The following is a 12829-nucleotide window of genomic DNA, read 5'->3' as shown; positions in this document are numbered from 1 at the left end:
ATATTATGATATGTATTTTTGAAATAATTTTTTGACTCTGCATTATCTGCACTCCTGTGCGTCAAAAATTATGATGCACAAGCTGTATGCGTGGAAATATGACGCATTATGACAAATATGTCTTTCATTTGTCAAATTGAGAAATGAGTTTTGTCATGACCAAACGGTGCTAAGTGATACACATTTGGGGTTAGCTATGGCAAAAGTCCCTTATAGGATGTATAGAAGGTATTCGCAGTGCAATAGTAATGATTGGTCAGAATGGCTATTACTCATAATTGTACACATATGTGGGTAATTGCTGATGGCTATTTTCAAAATATGAATGGGATACCAGGATGTATTCCTTAGCAAAAATGTGTCCACATTTATCACGGTAATCAAAATTATATAAAGGCCAAATAGGTAGTGCAATTGTCGCCTACACTTTTTAAGGGGGTAACCATGTCCTAATTACGAGTTAATGTATCTTAAATGTGTTTTACTTTTGACATGTAGGGCACACATGCGCCTTATGCATGTGTGTGCTTCACATGTGCCTAAATAATGTATATTTGGGGGGAAGTAGAGGTGGACTTAGGCCCCCAGCACCCTAGGGTTTTCTCTTCCAGACTTGCAAATTTATCCAAGGGTTTCCCAAATTCAGTAATGCTAAACCTTCAGCAGCAGGCTCATGGAAGCAAATAGGGTATGATTCACTGTTTGCCATTCTGTAACCCCATTTGCCCATTTTACGTTTGCCGTATTGATTCTTTGGAGAAATCTGACATACCATTTTGCATTGATATTTTTTGCAAAATCTCAACGTTCCTCATGTCATGATAGCAAATAGGTTGTTGATGTATGTGGCCCTTTATGCATTACCTGGTTTAGTGGCATGTTTCATTCTTCCTGCTAGGTTACAACTGGGACACTACTGTGATCGGCTGCTTGCAAATATTTTGTTGATTGGATGGTACATGTACATGTGTGTGGTCCAATATTGATCCAGTATCAACTGTCAGGGTGTATGTTGTCACTGTAACTTCCAGGTCTCCTCATGAGTTAGTGGCAGCTAATCTTGTTTCTATTGGGTATTGTTTGTAGCAAAATTTGAGAGAAGCCATTGAGGACATGGTCACCTACACATGGATGGTCCCACCCTGTCACTGAAAACGTGTAATGAGACTTTCAACTGGGCAACCTTGGTGTGCTGAGTGAGAGAATGTCTCAGGTGTCTGGATCCGGCATGTGTCATTGCAACATTTGTACTCCAGTTGGCCTCTGTGGATGGTAATGTATCAGAAAACATCATAGCCTCTGTGCAGAAGTAAATGGCTGGTATTCAACACACACGACTCATCTTTATCATTTGAACAATGTTACTCAGCGTTTGAACAGTCAGGGTCCTCATATGTGTTGACTTTTCAGGGACATTATCTGAAGTTGCTGGTTTTGATGGAGGCCATTTACACCATCATACACTATGGTCCTGGTCCACTGTCACACTTTGTAGTTTAGGCATTAATGAGGGCCAGGCAACGGAAGGGCCAAGATTTGGCTATTCAAGGGCACTGTCACAAATCGGATGCAAATAACAGTCAGATGATGCAATACTATGTATTTGAGTATACATTGATGAGGCTAATGACAAATTAATGTCTGAGGTACAAGAGGTTTTGGACAGCACGTGTGGTCCATAGGTGGACCCCAGGTATCTGTAGAGTGACCCACGGACAGGTGCCAGTCAGGCTGACAGGATGCTGGGTCAAGTTCTTTCAGAAATTACATGATCAAGTGTTCTGACTAGTACTGGTCAGAGGGAGCAGTAGACAGTTGAGATGTCACACTGTGTATGTCCTGTGTTGTTTTGAAGGTGACACATGAACCCTGATAAAGTTTTCTACGGCAACATTAGTGTCAAAGCTTAATGATGTAATAGCTCAAATTCAAACATGTATGCAGTAGGAGGCATCAGCAGGGACGGGGCATGTACATTTGGGTGGTGTGCATGGAGGGGATCACTGGTGTGGCCTCCATCAGTGTCTCACTAGTCCTGTCAGATGGGATTTGCTGATACATAGCCTACAATACCTTTCACAGAAGAATCAATCTACAGGTGATACCAGGCCTTATAAACTCAAAGCCAGTGTATTATATGAGCTGAGTTCCATGCAGTGAGATGACACTGGTAGGCATAGGAAAGGGTGTGGCACACTGGATGACTCTTGTGAGTGTGTGTGTGTAGATGAGGGAATCTCAGTGTACACAAATCGGCATTCCAGGGACCTCTTCAGACAGGTGGGGTGTGAGCAGCTGCAAGTGTGTGTAATGTTTTTAGGAAAGGGCTGACATGTAGATGGGATGTGATGTGCTGGATGCTTGTCATAGGTGTAGCACTTGTGCTGTGTATGTTCTGCTTATGTGTAACTCTAGTGACAGATATTCATTGCAATGATAGTAAGTAGTTGGAATTACTGTTGGCAAGAGTCGAGTACTACATTCCTGTTCCTGAAGCATTAGCATGTGAACTGCCTGATATATGAGGCCTGTTTTCCCCTAGTTGAGTGATGGTGTTTTAGTTGTGTGCCATCTGCTGCGATGATCCATGTTTACTACATGTATGTGAGTCATATGTGTGGTTATTGCCCTTCAAAGGTGAACTGTACAGGATGTCTGTCATTACATTTTGTGTGTATTTGACCACTGTATGGTGGCCATTACATTGTGTCCTGATTGTTATATCATTATTGCTCAATGAGACGACATTCTTCTTCAGATATTTCAAGCTAAAGGTGGGCAGAAATGAATAGGCCAAACCGTGATGTGGTGTTTGTTATCAGTGTTTATTTACAATAGTGCATTAAGTGGTGATGGTAATAATTATGAAAAGAAATGATTTACAATGTGTTGGCGCCTACGCACTCCAGCAGCCGTGTTTGGTTGTTCCCCCTCCTGTTGCAGGCCAGCATCCTCCTCTTCTTCAGGCATGTATGGGTCTGGTTCGAGAAGGGGAATGTTCCTTTTTACACAAATGTTGTGCAATATTGCACATGTGAGTATGATCCTACAGACCATCTCGGGGGAATATAGTAGGCTACCGCCAGTGATGTCAAGGCAGCGGAACCTTGACTTGAGGATCCCAAAGGTCCGCTCGACAATGCTGCGTGTCCTCTTATGGGCGTCGTTGTATGCCCGCTCTGCAGCAGTACTCGGGTTCCCAAATGGTGTCATTAGCCATGGCTGGATGCCATACCCCTGATCAGCTGAAAGAAAAACACAGAATGGGATCATGTAGATGTAGCTGGCACTATTGAAAAGACCTTTAATGGCAGTAGTTGTCTTGTGTTGTCTGTGACTCTTTTGTGTACCAATGTGACATCCTATACTTGTAGGCTATACCATCTGCATTGTGTTGTTTCCTTGGCTGAGCAAGTGTTTGTCTGCTAACCGTTTGTCAGCAGTATGTTTTGGGATTTGCAGTACAGTGTGCCCTCCCTAGCATTGTGACTTGTGATACAGGTGTCCATGTGTCTTCACTGAGGGTGAGATGATAGTTCCATGCACATTTAAATTTGGAAGTGTTGTTAACACATTCATATCAAAGTACCCTGTACATCCCATACCTTGAAACGTATGCAATGTATTAATGTAAAGGTCATTGTGACACTTACAATTTGCAAGGTGACATTTAGGCAACCACACTCATTAATGTCTTCACATTAGGCTGTACAGTAAATTCCAATGTGTGACAGGTTCAATGGTGAGTTAAGAAACATGGCTAGTGATGTCAGGACCTCAGTGTGTTCCTGTCTAGATGTTGCTGTTGTGGTGTATGTGTTGTGTGTCCTAGAGGGTTGCTGTGCAGTGTGTATATAAGTAGGTTTCTGTACTTACCAACAAGTAGTCTATTGCCATACCGTCCATCCTGGAAGTGTTTGTTGATGGTGCTGTGACAGAAGATGAATGAGTCATGTACACTCCCAGGATATTTAGCCACGATGTTGGTGATCAATCCCTGGTGATCGACTATGGCCTGCACGTTGATTGAATGTGTGTGCTTCCTGTTGCGGTAGAGGTGTTCTGTTGCAGCAGGTGGCACAAGGCGTACGTGTGTGCAGTCGATTGCACCAAGGACGTGTGGGAAGCCACTGATGAGGTAGAACCCCTGTTTTGTTTCCTGCTGCTTCTGTGTTAGGGAAGCAGATGTGGAGGGGTGTCAGGCGAATGATGGCATCCAGTACTTTTGGCAGAAATGCGGAGAATGATGGTTGTGATATTCCGCCAACCAGGGCACCAGTTGTTTGAAATGAGCCACTTGCCAGCAGGTGAAGTACGGCAAGCAGCTTTGTTTCTGTTGGGATGGTGCGGGGTGTCACTAAAGTGGGGGCCAACTGTGGTTCAATGTTGCGCAGCAGCTGCTGAATGGCCTGCCAGTTCAACCGGTACCTCTGGATGATGTCGTGTTCCCTGAGGCCATGCAGGGTTGTTCTTGGGCGGAATATCCTCTCCTGCCTTCTGCGCTGCCTTTGGGGTCCCTGCTGGTGTTGTTGTAGCTGCTGTTGTTGCTGCTGGGCTCTGCGTCTACGTGCACGCTGGATAAAAATCACCTCCATGTCTCCTGGTTGCTGCTCTGCTGCTCTGCTGCTCTGCTGTTTGTTCTGTGTGTTCTGATTAAATACAGGTGTGTTTGCCCCATTTTAACGCCTGCCCTGACCCTGTGCGTCATTTTTTTGCTCCGCCTCCCGGCCGAGAGTCATTTTTGCCCGGAAGCATAAATACGACGCACGGCCGTTTGCATCGTTTTTTGGACGGGAACGCCTACCCTGCATATCATTAACGCAGGGCGGGTTGCCGCATCCAAGAAATGATGCACACGGCGGAATTTTGTCATCCGCGGGCTCCGGCGTCAGAGTTTAAATATGGGGCAAGGTTTGCGCTGATTGTGCGTCAAATTGTTTGACGCACAATCGGCCCAAACGGAGTATAAATATGCCCCTAAGGGCCTTATTTACGAGGCCCTATAAGCACACTGTGCCACTGGAGCGTCATTTTTGTTTACACTCCGGTGGTGCAGTGTGCCGTCCCATATTTACAAGGCCACGCAAAGCACCATGCGTGGCTTTTCATGGTCTTGTAAGTATGGGCCCCTTTCACACATAAAACTGCGTGAAAGGGGTATTCCATGGGTGTTGCTGTGGGTGTTCCCACACAACGCCCATGGAATGCTAAGGAATTTGATGCATTCTCTCATTTACAAGCCTGGAAATGTGTCACATTCCTACGCCACCTCAGAGGTGGTGTAGAAGTGATGCAGCTGGGAGAAATACCTTTATTTTTCACTGCTTTTTCCTCTTTCTATGTGTGCTGCATTTTGCAGCACACATTGAAAGAGGGAAAACACCTCTCATGATTTATTTTGTGCAGGAAGGTGTTCCTTCCTGCACAAAAACAATAATCCCCACAAAGCACGCATCCTTGCACCATGGTGCAGAGGTGCCTGCGTTGGCGCTAGGCAGCAATTTGTGCGCAAGCGTAGGAGGAAAGGACAGAAATTTGTGCTGTGTCTTGTAGATAAGGTGCATTTATGCCCTTTCCGGGTGGCGCAGGACTGCCCAGCACGACACTTGCTGCGCTGCCCGGTGCCATGGGGCTTGTAAATAAGCCCGTGAGGTACATGTTGTCACCTAAGTTTATTACATTGTGGGGACACATAGAAACATTTAAGATGATGTTTGTCCCACATATTAACTTCTTCTTGTGCATGTTCCCTGTGAATCTCTCTGACACATTTTACAGGAGCGTAGCCCTTCCAGACAACAGATATTAGTGGGACACACAGTTGCTAATCACTACCGATGATTGGGTGTTCGTGCCCCAGGATAAGCGATTCAAATCAAAATCAAATCAGGGTTTATAGAATGCAACAACCCACCCGTAAGAGTCTCAAGGCACTGAGAGTGTTTGTCCTCTGTGCTTCAGTTGAAGATCCATGTTTTAAGATCCTTCCTGAATTGAAGTAATAATGGTGACTGCCTGAGGTGCAGGGGCAGGGTGTTCCAGCTCTTTGCCGCGAGGTAGGCGAAAGATCTTCCTTCAGCCGAGTTTTTCCATATGTGGGGTCAAGTAGCTAGTGCATGTTGAGTGGAGTGGAGAGGTCTGGTGGGGGAACAGAAGGGGATGCGGTGGTTGATGTAGGTGGGTCCTAGGTTGTGGAGGGCCTTGTATGCGTGGACGAGAAGTTCGAAGTTAATCCCTTTCTCCATAGGAAGCCTGTGAAGGTCTCTTAGGCGATGGGTGATGTGTTTGCCGCACAAAGGCGTTTTGGATGTGCTGTAGTTTCTTCAGGTTCTTCTGGGTGGTGCCGGCATAGAGGGCGCTGCCATAGTCGAGTCTGCTGGAAACCAGGGCATGAGTTACAGTTCTGCAGCAGTCCTTTAGGATCCATTTGTAGATCTTCCTGAGAAGTCGGAGTGTGTGAAAACAGGAGGAGTTGACTTGGCGGGTCATGGTGAGTGATTGTAGGAAAGTCCTTTTTTTTGCCTGATCACCCCCACTCTTTCTGGATAGGTACTGGTGGTTACTGACTCTTGGCTGTGCCCTGGGTACTGCTTATCAGTCCCAGGGCCAGTGCTCTGTGTAAAATGGATATGCAAATTAGGCTAATTATAATTGGCTAAGTTAACCTACCTATAAGTCCCTAGTATATGGTAGGGCATGTAGGTTTAGGGACCACAGCATAGGTGGTGCACACCTAGGTGCATTGCTGAGGTGCCCAGTGTCATTTTAAAAGCAAGCCTGCCTTGCTGGCTGCTTTTAAATTAAAGTTATATGCAAATTCGACTTTGGAATTAAAGGTACTTCCAAAGTTTTAAACTACCTTATTTTTACATATAAGTCACCCCTAAGGTGTGCCCTATGTGCCCCTAGGGCTGGGTGCCATGTAACTATAAGCAGGGACTTTATAAAAATAGATTTATAAGCCCTGGTGAGGTAAAAACAGCCAAATTCGTTGTTCCCTCATTGAAGTAAATGGCCTTCATAGGCTAGAATGGGCAGACTTTATTTTAAATTTTAAAGTCTCCTTAAATGTTACATACCAAGAATTTGGTATCAAATTGATTGTTATAATAAATCCCACAACTTCCAGTTGTTGGATTTAATATAACTAGTGCAGGTAAAAAGTTTAGACTTTACCTAAAAAGTTGCCAATTTCAGCTCTGCATTGTTTTTGCTGCTGTGCTCTGATTGGCCAGCCTGCAGCAGCTTCTGCCAGGCCACTTTTATGAGGTGTGAAGTGGCCTGGCTTTACACAAAGGAATGTGCTTGGGGGAGAGAATCTCCCCTCAGCAGATGGGGAAGCAGGAAGGGGGAGGGCTGCCAAACTGGTCTTCAAAGGCAGAGAAGGACATCTGGAGCACCCAGCAACACCCCCACATCCTGCAACCCCAGACAGCTAGGTGCCCCCTTGATTAGATTAGGAGAGGGCAGGAGAGGGGTGTGTTTATGATTTTTAGCCACACCAGTGGGTGGGCTCAGCCAGATCTCTCCTCCAAAAATCAGATTCATCCATTTTGGATTTTTAGAGACTATTGCCTTCTGGGATGGATTTTTGCCACACTTCCCAGGAAGTGGTCATCACAGGGGGACGACCCTGTCCCTGATTGGAGGACCAGGGCCCCCCTGCTTTTCACCCAGGAGCAAGGATAAAACTGGCAGACCTGCACCCACGCCTCAGATCCCCACCAAATTTCAAGAAGAAAGAACTACAAGGAGAAGAAGGACTGCCCTGCTGGACCCCTGGCCTGCACCTGGACCCTGCACTCAGAAAGACTGCACCAGCTGCACACTTGGGCTTCACCACAAGAAGGACTTTGCCTGGCTTCCACTGGTTCAAGGAGGGACTCCCTGTTTGCTACAGGTGAAAAATTGCTAACCAGAGTCCCCTGCACCAACTCCTGAAAAAGTGACCAGCTGACCACTGCCCAGTGGCCAAAAAGGAGTTTGCGCCAGGTGCACTCTGGGAGTTGAAGTCCGCACTTCCCAAGGACCATCACAGAACTTCTGGACCCTTGGGGTGAGCTGTGGACCCCAAAAGAACCTTAAAAGAACATCTGGGTGAAGCCCCAGAAGTTTGGAAAAGATTGGAGAAATTTTAGAAAAAAGCTCCATAAAGTGACCGACTCGACGCGGAAATTCTAGCCGGCTTGCCTCAACCGCGACCCGGCCTGACTTCGTGGTTCGTCCCGGTCAAGAAAAACATCCGAAAAAAAGACTAAGTCCGAACGTAAAAAGTTGACCGGGACCTTCCAGCCATCGTATCCTAGAAGGGCTCCACGGACGTCGGATCAAGATCCAGGTTTACCCCGGTCGAAGGATTTTCATCTCGAAAAAACGACTAAGTCCGAAGGTAAAAATCACCACCGAGGAAACCGACTTCGCGTATCCGGACAAGGGCTCCAGGAGGTCGGATCCAACTGGCAGGTTCGTCCCGGGGAAGAAAAACATCGAAAAAGAGACTAAGTCAGAAGGTAACTTTTTGACCGAGGCCTCCCGCGACTTGTAGCCGAGCAGGGCTCCATCGCGGTCGGCCTGAAAGTTTGACTTTGCCCCGGTCCTGGTGCAACCAGATGACCCGATTGGCGCTTTTAGTTTCTGAGCGCTAGAAAATAATAATACTTTAAAAATTCATATCTCCGGTTCCCCTGAACCGATTTTAATCGTTTTTGTGTCATTTTAAAGATAAAAATATAAGCTATTTTTATAAATTGGTTTTGGATTTTTAAACTGTTTCCTGTGTTTTATTTAATTACTGTTTTGTGATATTTGAATGCTTTACACTTTGTCTCCTAAGTTAAGCCTTGACGCTCGATGCTAAGCTACCAAGGGTAGAGCTGGGATTAATTTACTGAGACCTAACTGTACTTTTGTGGAGGTTTGTGGCTTGTTGCTAGGTGTAGGTACCTACCTGCCCTATCAATAACCCATTTTCCAACATAATTGGAAGCAGCGACGGGATCCTGTACTTGTGTTCAATATCACGTTACAGTTTTAGATAAAACAAATTAAAAATCCTTTAAATTGTCCTAGTGCAAAAATTGTTTTTAATTTTTAATTTTAATTTTTTTTAAATTAATTTGGATTAATTTCAATTATTGAATTTTTGTAATTTTTCTAAATTCTTGTTTCCAATTTTTGCAAAAAGCTTTTGTTGACACAAAACTAGGGAACCATGGAGCTTGATCTGGCTAGCCTACCCACACTGACAGTAGTCCAGCTTAGGGGGTTGTGTATTGAGAGGGGGTTGCCTGCAACCACTAATCTCAGGAAGGAAATCCTGATTAAATCCCTGACAGCATGGGCTGAGGCCCAAGAGGTAGAGACAGAGGAAGCTCCAGAGGAGGAACCAAAAGAAGATGATGCTAACTCTAACCACTCAGGGGAGGAAAGGCATCAGACCCCAAGTGAGGAAGAGGAGGAACGGTCCTCACTGGACACAGTCACTAGGGGCAGACCCAAAGCTAGTGGTAGGAAGAGGGTCCTTTCAGGAGGAGAGAACCCATCCATCAGGGAGAGAGAGCTGGAAGCCCAGCTAGCCTACATAGCTTTGGAGGCAGATAAGCTTGCCCTAGAAAAAAAGAAGTGGGCAAGCAAAGAAAAAAAAGATGGAAGCAGCGAGAAAGAAACTGAGGTGTCCCTGGGTGGGGGTTTTGCCCCCAGATTACCCAAAGGGGTGGTTCCTGCCTATGTAGAGGGGGATGACATTGATAAGTGGCTGGGGGCCTTTGAGAGGGCCCTCCAGATGAGGAAAGTCAAGCCTCAGTACTGGGGTTCACTCCTTTGGGAGTTAGTTCCCAACTCTGGGAGGGATAGGCTCCTAACCATGAGTGGGGAGGATGCAGACTCATACCCCAGTATGAAGAGATGCTTGACTAAAAAGTTTGGTCTAACCCCAGAGCAGTATAGGCTTAAGTTTAGGGACACCCAAAAGACAAGCACCCAGTCCTGGGTGGACTTTGTGGACATTTCAGTGAAAGCACTGGAGGGCTGGATACAGGGCAACAGGGTAAGTACCTTTGAGGGGCTGTACAATTTGATTATGAGGGAGCACCTTCTAACTAATTGTGTCCAAGAGAGGCTCCGCCAGTATCTAGTAGATTCTAGGTTGACCAACCCCAGAGAGCTGGGGGAGGCAGCAGATGACTGGTTAAGAACTAGAGTTAACCAGAGACCCCCAGGGGGTGATCAGAAAAAGGGAGGACATGGTTCTTCTCAGGGGAAGAACCAAGGGAAAGATGACAAAAAACCCAAAGAGTCCTCACAAGAGTCCCCAAAAACTTCTCAGGGAGGGGGAGCCCCGAGCCAATTCACTTCTAAAGGGAAAGGGTATCAGGGAAAGAATTTTGATCCTGCTAAAGCAGGAAGGTTTCAGGAGCTTGCTAAGGCCGGCAAGTGTTTTGACTGTTATCAGCCAGGACATAAAAGAGGAGATGCTATCTGCACCAAGAAGCCCCCCACTGGTGGGCAATCCCAGGGGATTGCTAGTGTAGGGTTGGGGGTGGAAGTTGGCCCATGGGTGGAATCAGGGTACACTGAAGTCACCTTAGTATCCGTGGGTGGGGTGGACATTGCAACTATGGCCACCTTACCTCCCATCATGCAGAGGTATAGGCAGAGGCCTAAAGTCAATGGGACTGAAGTGGAAGCTCTGAGAGATACAGGAGCCAGTGTGACAATGGTTGCAGAAAAGCTGGTTTCTCCAGAGCAGGTCTTACCTGGTGTCTTCCACCAGGTGACTTATGCAGATACTAGAACCAAACTCCATCCCATGGCTATGGTGAGTCTGGAATGGGGAGGTGTGACTGGCCCTAAAAAAGTAGCTGTAGCTCCTGCCCTCCCAGTAGAGTGTCTGCTGGGAAATGATCTTGAAGCATCTGAATGGTCAGAAGTGGAGAGAAGGGTCCATGCAAAGATGCTGGATCTCCCTGAATGGGTGTGTGCTGTGACCAGGTCACAGGCAGCACAACAGGGAAATGCTGGACACTTGGACCCTGGAACAATGGGCCAAGCCTCCAAGAAGAAGAGAAAGGGCACTGGGACTGGCTTACCAGCCCCAACAAGTACAGAGGGTCAGGAAGAATCCAACCCTGAGGGGGAGGATCTGAACTCTGAGGGAGGGACACCTTCCCTGCAAACTCTGCCTGACTTGGCAGAACTGCAAGGGGCAGGTGGGCCCACCAGAGAAGATTTGTGCCAGGGACAAAGAGAGTGTCCCACTCTTGAGGGCCTGAGGCAGACTGCTGCCAGGCAAGAACAAGGGGATACCAGTGGTACCCACAAGGTTTACTGGGAGGATGGAGTTCTCTATACTGAGGCTAGGACCCTTAAAGAAGGGGCTACTAGGAGAGTAGTGGTCCCCCAAAAGTATAGAGAATTCCTCCTTACCTTAAGCCATGATATCCCCTTAGCTGGTCATTTGGGACAGACCAAGACCTGGAACAGGCTGGTCAACCATTTTTTTTGGCCAGAAATATCAGAAAAAGTCAGGGAGTTTTGCAGCTCCTGTGTCACCTGTCAAGCCAGTGGCAAGACAGGGGGCAAGCCAAAGGCTCCCTTAATTCCACTGCCAGTGGTTGGGACTCCCTTTGAGAGGGTGGGGATTGACATTGTTGGTCCCCTAGACCCACCAACTGCTTCAGGTAACAGGTACATTGTGGTGGTAGTGGACCATGCCACCAGGTACCCTGAGGCAATACCCCTCCGGACAATCACTGCACCCACAGTGGCTAGGGCCCTACTTGGTGTGTTCACCAGAGTGGGATTCCCAAAGGAGGTGGTCTCAGATAGGGGCACAAACTTTATGTCAGCCTATCTGAAAGCCATGTGGGAGGAGTGTGGTGTTACTTATAAGTTCAGCACACCCTACCATCCACAGACCAATGGTCTAGTGGAAAGATTCAATAAGACCCTGAAGGGCATGATCATGGGTTTGTCTGACAAACTCAGGAGGAGATGGGATGTCCTCCTCCCATGCCTGCTGTTTGCCTACAGGGAGGTGCCACAGAAGGGGGTTGGATTCAGCCCCTTTGAGTTACTGTTTGGGCACCCTGTAAGAGGCCCATTGTGCTTGGTGAGAGAGTCTTGGGAAAAGCCTCTCAAGGAAGCCAAGGAGAATGTGCTGGATTATGTACTAGGCCTGCGGTCTCGCATGGCTGAGTATATGAAGAAGGCAAGCAGGAACCTGGAGGCCAGTCAGGAGCTCATGAAGCTCTGGCATGATCAAAAGGCTACCATGCCTGAGTATCACCCAGGACAGCTGGTGTGGGTTTTGGAGCCCATGGCTCCTAGGGCACTACAGGCCAAATGGACTGGGCCCTATCCAATCCTAGAGAAAAAAGGTGAGGTCACCTACTTGGTGGACCTTGGCACCCCCAGGAATCCTCACAGGATCCTGCATGTTAATAGGATGAAACCCCACCAGGACAGGGCAGACATGACCATGCTGATGGTCACTGATGAAGGGAAGGAGGAGGAGGGTGAACCTCTGCCAGACCTCCTGTCCTCAAAGGAAAAAGATGGGTCAGTGGAGGGAGTGGTACTCTCTCCCAAACTGACAGATCAGCAACAACAAGACTGTAAGCAAGTCTTGGGACAGTTTGCTAGTCTGTTCTCCCTGACCCCTGGACTCACCAATTGGTGTGTCCATGATGTTGACACTGGTGACAGCTTGCCTGTCAAGAACAAGCTGTACAGGCTGTCTGACCAGGTCAAGGCCAACATCAAAGCTGAAGTGGCTAAGATGTTGGATCTGAAGGTAATTGAGCACTCTGATAGTCCTTGGTCCAGTCCA

General features: G+C 47.1%; 1 pseudogene; it reads left to right on the top strand.

Annotated features, from left to right (window-relative positions):
• Positions 1–12829, top strand: part of LOC138288485 (aldo-keto reductase family 1 member C1-like) — a 228124-nt pseudogene that overhangs the window by 31998 nt on the left and 183297 nt on the right.

The sequence above is a fragment of the Pleurodeles waltl genome, chromosome 4_1 (genome assembly GCF_031143425.1).
Source record: "Pleurodeles waltl isolate 20211129_DDA chromosome 4_1, aPleWal1.hap1.20221129, whole genome shotgun sequence".
NCBI classification, from domain to species: Eukaryota; Metazoa; Chordata; class Amphibia; order Caudata; family Salamandridae; genus Pleurodeles; species Pleurodeles waltl.
Note: the sequence above shows the minus strand (reverse complement) of the source record. Positions and strands in the feature narration are given on the sequence as shown.